This window comes from Salvelinus fontinalis, unplaced genomic scaffold, assembly GCF_029448725.1.
Source record: "Salvelinus fontinalis isolate EN_2023a unplaced genomic scaffold, ASM2944872v1 scaffold_0052, whole genome shotgun sequence".
Lineage (NCBI taxonomy): Eukaryota > Metazoa > Chordata > Actinopteri > Salmoniformes > Salmonidae > Salvelinus > Salvelinus fontinalis.
The window spans coordinates 70,363-76,362 of NW_026600261.1; the positions used below are offsets into that span (position 1 = coordinate 70,363).

Below are 6,000 nucleotides of genomic sequence, written 5' to 3' on the forward strand. Positions count from 1 at the left end.
TCAACATTGACAAGCCATCTTCCCTTCTTGAAATCCTTTGAAAATATCATTCCCACTGTTTTGATTAGAATATAAGTAGCTTCAATGTAATGCAGCAGTGCTGATCCCTTTGTATAGCTCCCACACAGGCAATAGGGCATTTAGTAGAGCAGTAGCAAGCAGCCTATTCAGGATTGTGAGATATGTTAGAATGATTAGAAAGGAAAAATGATGCTCACCTTCTTCAGGATGTTACCAGCAAGTGAGATTACCCACTATTCAAGCACTAAGTGGATACAAGGCCTACAAAACCTCCGCATTAACGCCAACATAGACAAAAAAAAGATTAAAATGTTTTTAAAAAATACATCTAATAAAATAAGATCGAAGAAAGAAAATATTCTGCCATGTTTGTGTTGAAACAGAGAGGAGTTGAGGAGACACATCTTATCTCATGTGTGATCAACTTTCATGTACATGACAACAGCAAGCAACAGATGCGGGTGTGAGATGTTGTGGGCTTTTGGGGGAGGCTACACCCCAACATTTCAAGCCCCAATTTCTATGGTTTTTATTTATCCCCAATCCTCTTGATGCCAACTGGTGCTGGGAGAAGCACGGAGCAGGACGCTTGTCTCAGCAGGGGCCATTAGACATGGTGTGGTGGCCGACATAAAAGAGTTCACAGCACCCCGACATGGAGAGCTTGGGGGGTGAGGGGAGTGAGAGGGGTGTGGGGGGGTGGAGAGTGACAATGGCCTGAAACTTTCTCTTTTCTATTTTATTCCCAAAGTACAGAAATTTCCATTAAACGACCACTACACTCTATATCCTTTGTGCTAACTCAACATCTGATGCATTTTTGAAAAACGATTAGAGATACTATCAATATTTAATTCTCTGAACTATATGGTACTTATAGTAACATATAGATGAACTCTTAGATAATGCTCAAGGACAGCACTACCTAGACTGGGTAGCTATTTCACATGTTAAGACCTGGGAAGATTAGGGAGACCTGGGCCTGTATCCAGAGTGGCTCAGAGTAGGAGTGCTGATCTAGGATCTGTTTATATAATAGTATTAATTATGATAAATGGTAAACTAGAAGGCAACTGACCCTAGATCAACATTTTCTCTGAGATGCTTTGTGGATACGTTTAATTACTTTTCATGTTATGTTTTATGTTTTCCTTATTGTGTGAAATTGGGGTGAATTCTGCCTATCTATTAAACTGACCTGACTCATGGCTCAATATGAAACACTATGTTTAGCATGTGAATGTAAAGGAGAAATGAATGGAATGTGAAAACTAAATAGGTAATAATATGATTTCCTGATTCCCCCTCTGCCACAGACATTCATTTGAACTCCTCTGTGACAAATATTATTCGCAGAGAGAACAAGTGGGGAGTGATTGTGTATTGAGTATAACTAATTAAATCTTGCAAATTGCAAATGCCACAGCTCTATTTCTCTCCATACAGCTGACTTTCAACATTATGAATCATGATTGTAGAAATTGCAGCGAGGAGCAGCAGCTGAAAATGAGGAGAAAATGACTTTAATTATATGATGGAAGATACTGGCTATGAATTGAGTGTATGGGTTCTGTCCGTGGCAACAATTGTGTCAGCAGATAGACACATCGATCGTCTTTTATATAGAAGCTGTGGAGGTATATTGACATTGTTCTTAGTCTTAAATTCAACATTTACTTCAATATGTCCTCGCACTGTGTTTTACAGCACCAGACAAAAGATATGACCTTCACCTATTCCACAGAGAATGTCAGGATACTGTAATAATGACATTTCCTAACAATGTTGTGGTTTACAGACATACAAGATTTAAAAAACGACTGCTGACAAACATAAGTAGTCAATTGTAAATTGTTAGAAGTGAGTAGGAAGGATGGGTAAAAGATATATATTCATCCAGGTGAGTCTCATTGAAATACTATGGATATCTCTTTATATTGAAATACCATGGATATCTCTTTCACATTATAAAACCATGGATATCTATTTTACATTGAAATACTATGGATATCTCTTTTACATTATAATACCATGGATATATCTTTTACATTGAAATACTATGGATATCTCTTTTACATTATAATACCATGGATATACCTTTTACATTGAAATACTATGGATATATCTTTTACATTGAAATACTATGGATATATCTTTTACATTGAAATACTATGGATATCTCTTTTACATTGAAATACTATGGATATCTATTTTACATTATAATACTATGGATTTCTTTTTTACATTATAATAATATGGATATCTATTTTACGACATTCACCATCACGTCATACCCTCACACCCTTCATCTTCCTCAATGAAAAGTAAGTTAATCACATCACATTGCTGTAAGCAGCTAGAAATGCACCATAGTAAACCTCTCCAGCCTCTACACTTCCAAATCATTTGTAGGGATGCAAAAACCTGGTAACTTTCTGCAAAAGATTCCCTCCTAATTCCGGGTATCTTCCAACCAGGACTTCTGGAAAACCAGGGGAACTTTTTTAAATGACTAGAACTTTGCAACCCAAGCACAAGTTTTCTAACTTCTCCCTGAATCGCAAAAGTTTTGCAATGAACATGACTTATTTCTTTCATTGATGTACAGCAGACCATCTGACTCTTAGACAGCTGATTGTTTGTTTGAGTCTTTCATATATCTCAATCTTTGTAAGCATCATGTAATTGTTCCTGTCTGAAGCCCAATATGGCTGCCTGCACATCCATGTGTGGCTTTGTGCTTCCATCTTCTGTTCTGTCCCCAGCCGCACACACACAGCAGGGGGTTCCCAATTACTACTGATTAAAACACACTCATGGACAGAAATCTAATTGGCTTCCAGTGAGGAGAACTGGTCATTTCAGCTAGCTAGCTAGCTATAGCGACATGAAAGATAATTGTTAAGTTAAAACCAAGGGCACTCCTCGTTTCCTTCCTCCCTCCATCCCTCCATCACCTCCATCCCTCCATCTCTCCATCTCTCCATCTCTCATCCCTCCATCCCTCCATCTCTCCATCCCTCCATCTCTCCATCACCTCCATCCCTCCATCCCTCCATCTCTCCATCTCTCATCCCTCCATCTCTCCATCCCTCCATCTCTCCATCACCTCCATCCCTCCATCCCTCCATCCCTCTATCCCTCCATCACCTCATCCCTCCATCCCTCCATCTCTCCATCTCTCCATCCCTCCATCTCTCCATCCCTCCATCTCTCCATCCCTCCATCTCTCCATCTCTCCAGTCAACCTTTCCTTCTTCTAGCAATGGAAACAGATGGAATGAGCTTGGAGTTAACGATTGTTGTTACACTGCTAACTCTACCTGTTGTTGCCGCCACAATCTTGGTCTTATGAGATAAGATAATGGGGGGAAGGAAGAGAGAATACATTTGAACATAACTACAGAGATGTCTTATTCTCATTGAATCCAATTCACTGTGTTTCACTTATCGTCTCAACAGCTGTTTACAAGATACACACACATTCCCTCTATATCTCAGTTTCTTCTCTACTTGTTGTTATTGTTGTTGTTGTTGTCCCCCTGTCTCTTTGCAGAGACACAGGCCTGATAAAGCTGATTGGTTAGGGCTGAGCGAGGAAGAGGGGAGGAAAGGGGGAGGCAGAGGGAGACTGGGGGAAGCTTCAGGACTGATGACATTTGTCCATGGGTTTTGTAGAGGGACTCCCTGCTGTGTTCACACTAACCTCAAAGTGAGTTTGTTCAGTCAGTGAAGGCTGCTAGCAGCAGCTCCAACTGAACACTCAGTCCACCCAACCCCCATACTGCCTCCTCATATGAACTGATGCTAACTTTAACATGTACACACTTGGAAACACACACACACACACACACACACACACACACACACACACACACACACACACACACACACACACACACACACACACACACACACACACACACACACACACACACACACACACACACACACACACACACACACAGCTAACTCGAAATGGCTGCTATTTAGTCATGATCATTAGGAGATCATAATTAGACATATTAGTCTTATAATGTATTATAACTGGATCACCAGCAAAGTGTTATATTCTAGCTACAGAACGATATTAGCGAACGAGGATAACAACAAATATTTTGGCACATACGAGAACGACGAGGAAGTGAAGGAAAATTCTAATTCAAATTGAAACCCAGACAGACTTTAATGCCTCAAGCCAATCAGCTACTTCCATACAGTCTTCTAAGAGAATGAGATGATATCTACACAAAGTGACTTTGTTGTGGCAGGGGAGAGAATATCAGCAGGGCTCAGTGCCTGGACCCCCTGCTGTTTTTAATCAATAACATTAGAATGCCTGGAACTGGTCACTCACAACTGTAATCTGCTTTCATTCTGCATGCTACCTTGGGATTAGAGGCTGTTAGCATCCCCCCCCCCCCCCCCCCCACACACACACACACAGCTCACACCCCTTCTCAAACAAACATACAACCCAACTGCACAGTAACACGTGCACACGTGCACACTCACACACTCACACGTCATACACACATACACACTCATACATACACTACAGTGTTGTGTGTTGGATAGCGTAGTTGTGCACCGCCACACATGAAGTGAGAAGGGTAGTAATTAATGCAGGCCCTCTGGGATCTCTGTTGGCTAGATTCAGAATAGCAGAGTTAGTTTGTAGCCTACTGTATCGATTCACCACTCTGCCTCATGCCCATGAAACAAAATGGAGGGAAGGAAGAGGAGAAGTAGAACAGGAGGAGAAAATAAAGAAGCGAAAGAGAGGGAGACAGCTAGGAAGAGAGGGAGACCGCTAGGAAGAGAGGGAGACCGCTAGGAAGAGAGGGAGACCGCTAGGAAGAGAGGGAGACCGTGAGGAAGAGAGGGAGACAGCTAGGAAGAGAGGGAGACCGTGAGGAAGAGAGGGAGACAGCTAGGAAGAGAGGGAGACCATGAGGAAGAGAGGGAGACAGCTAGGAAGAGAGGGAGACCGCTAGGAAGAGAGGGAGACCGCTAGGAAGAGAGGGAGACCGCTAGGAAGCGAGGGAGACAGCTAGGAAGAGAGGGAGACCGCTAGGAAGAGAGGGAGACCGCTAGGAAGAGAGGGAGAACGCTAGGAAGAGAGGGAGACAGCTAGGAAGAGAGGGAGACAGCTAGGAAGAGAGGGAGACAGCTAGGAAGAGAGGGAGACCGTGAGGAAGAGAGGGAGAACGCTAGGAAGAGAGGGAGACCGTGAGGAAGAGAGGGAGACAGCTAGGAAGAAAGGGAGACAGCTAGGAAGAGAGGGAGACCGTGAGGAAGAGAGGGAGACAGCTAGGAAGAGAGGGAGACAGCTAGGAAGAGAGGGAGACTGCTAGGAAGAGAGGGAGACCGCTAGGAAGAGAGGGAGACCGTGAGGAAGAGAGGGAGACAGCTAGGAAGAGAGGGAGACCGTGAGGAAGAGAGGAGACCGCTAGGAAGAGAGGGAGACCGTGAGGAAGAGAGGGAGACAGCTAGGAAGAGAGGGAGACTGGTAGGAAGAGAGGGAGACAGCTAGGAAGAGAGGGAGACAGCTAGGAAGAGAGGGAGACTGCTAGGAAGAGAGGGAGACCGCTAGGAAGAGAGGGAGACAGCTAGGAAGAGAGGGAGACAGCTAGGAAGAGAGGGAGACCGTGAGGAAGAGAGGGAGACCGCTAGGAAGAGAGGGAGACAGGAAGAGAGGGAGACAGAAAGGCAGACAGGGTATGAATAAATGTTAGGGAGACAGAATGGGGACAGGGTATGAGTGAGGTTAGGGAGACAGAATGGGGACAGGGTATGAGTGAGGTTTGGGAGACGGTATGAGTGAGGTTAGGGAGACAGAATGGCAGACAGGGTATGAGTGAGGTTAGGGAGACAGAATGGGAGACAGGGTATGAGTGAGGTTAGGGAGACAGAATGGGAGACAGGGTATGAGTGAGGTTAGGGAGACAGAATGGGGACAGGGTATGAGTGAGGTTA

At 43.9% G+C, this 6,000-nt stretch overlaps 1 protein-coding gene across 4 annotated transcripts in view; it reads right to left on the reverse strand.

Annotated features, from left to right (window-relative positions):
- Positions 1 to 6,000, reverse strand: part of ctnnb1 (catenin (cadherin-associated protein), beta 1) — a 32,310-nt gene that overhangs the window by 20,695 nt on the left and 5,615 nt on the right. The window contains exon 1 of one of the 4 annotated variants that reach the window (XM_055911162.1): positions 219 to 243. The exons of the other annotated variants lie outside the window; for them this stretch is intronic. The gene's annotated coding sequence lies outside the window, so the exon portion shown is untranslated. Of the gene's footprint in view, positions 1 to 218; positions 244 to 6,000 lie in introns of those variants that run through there. 4 annotated transcript variants of the gene reach the window in all.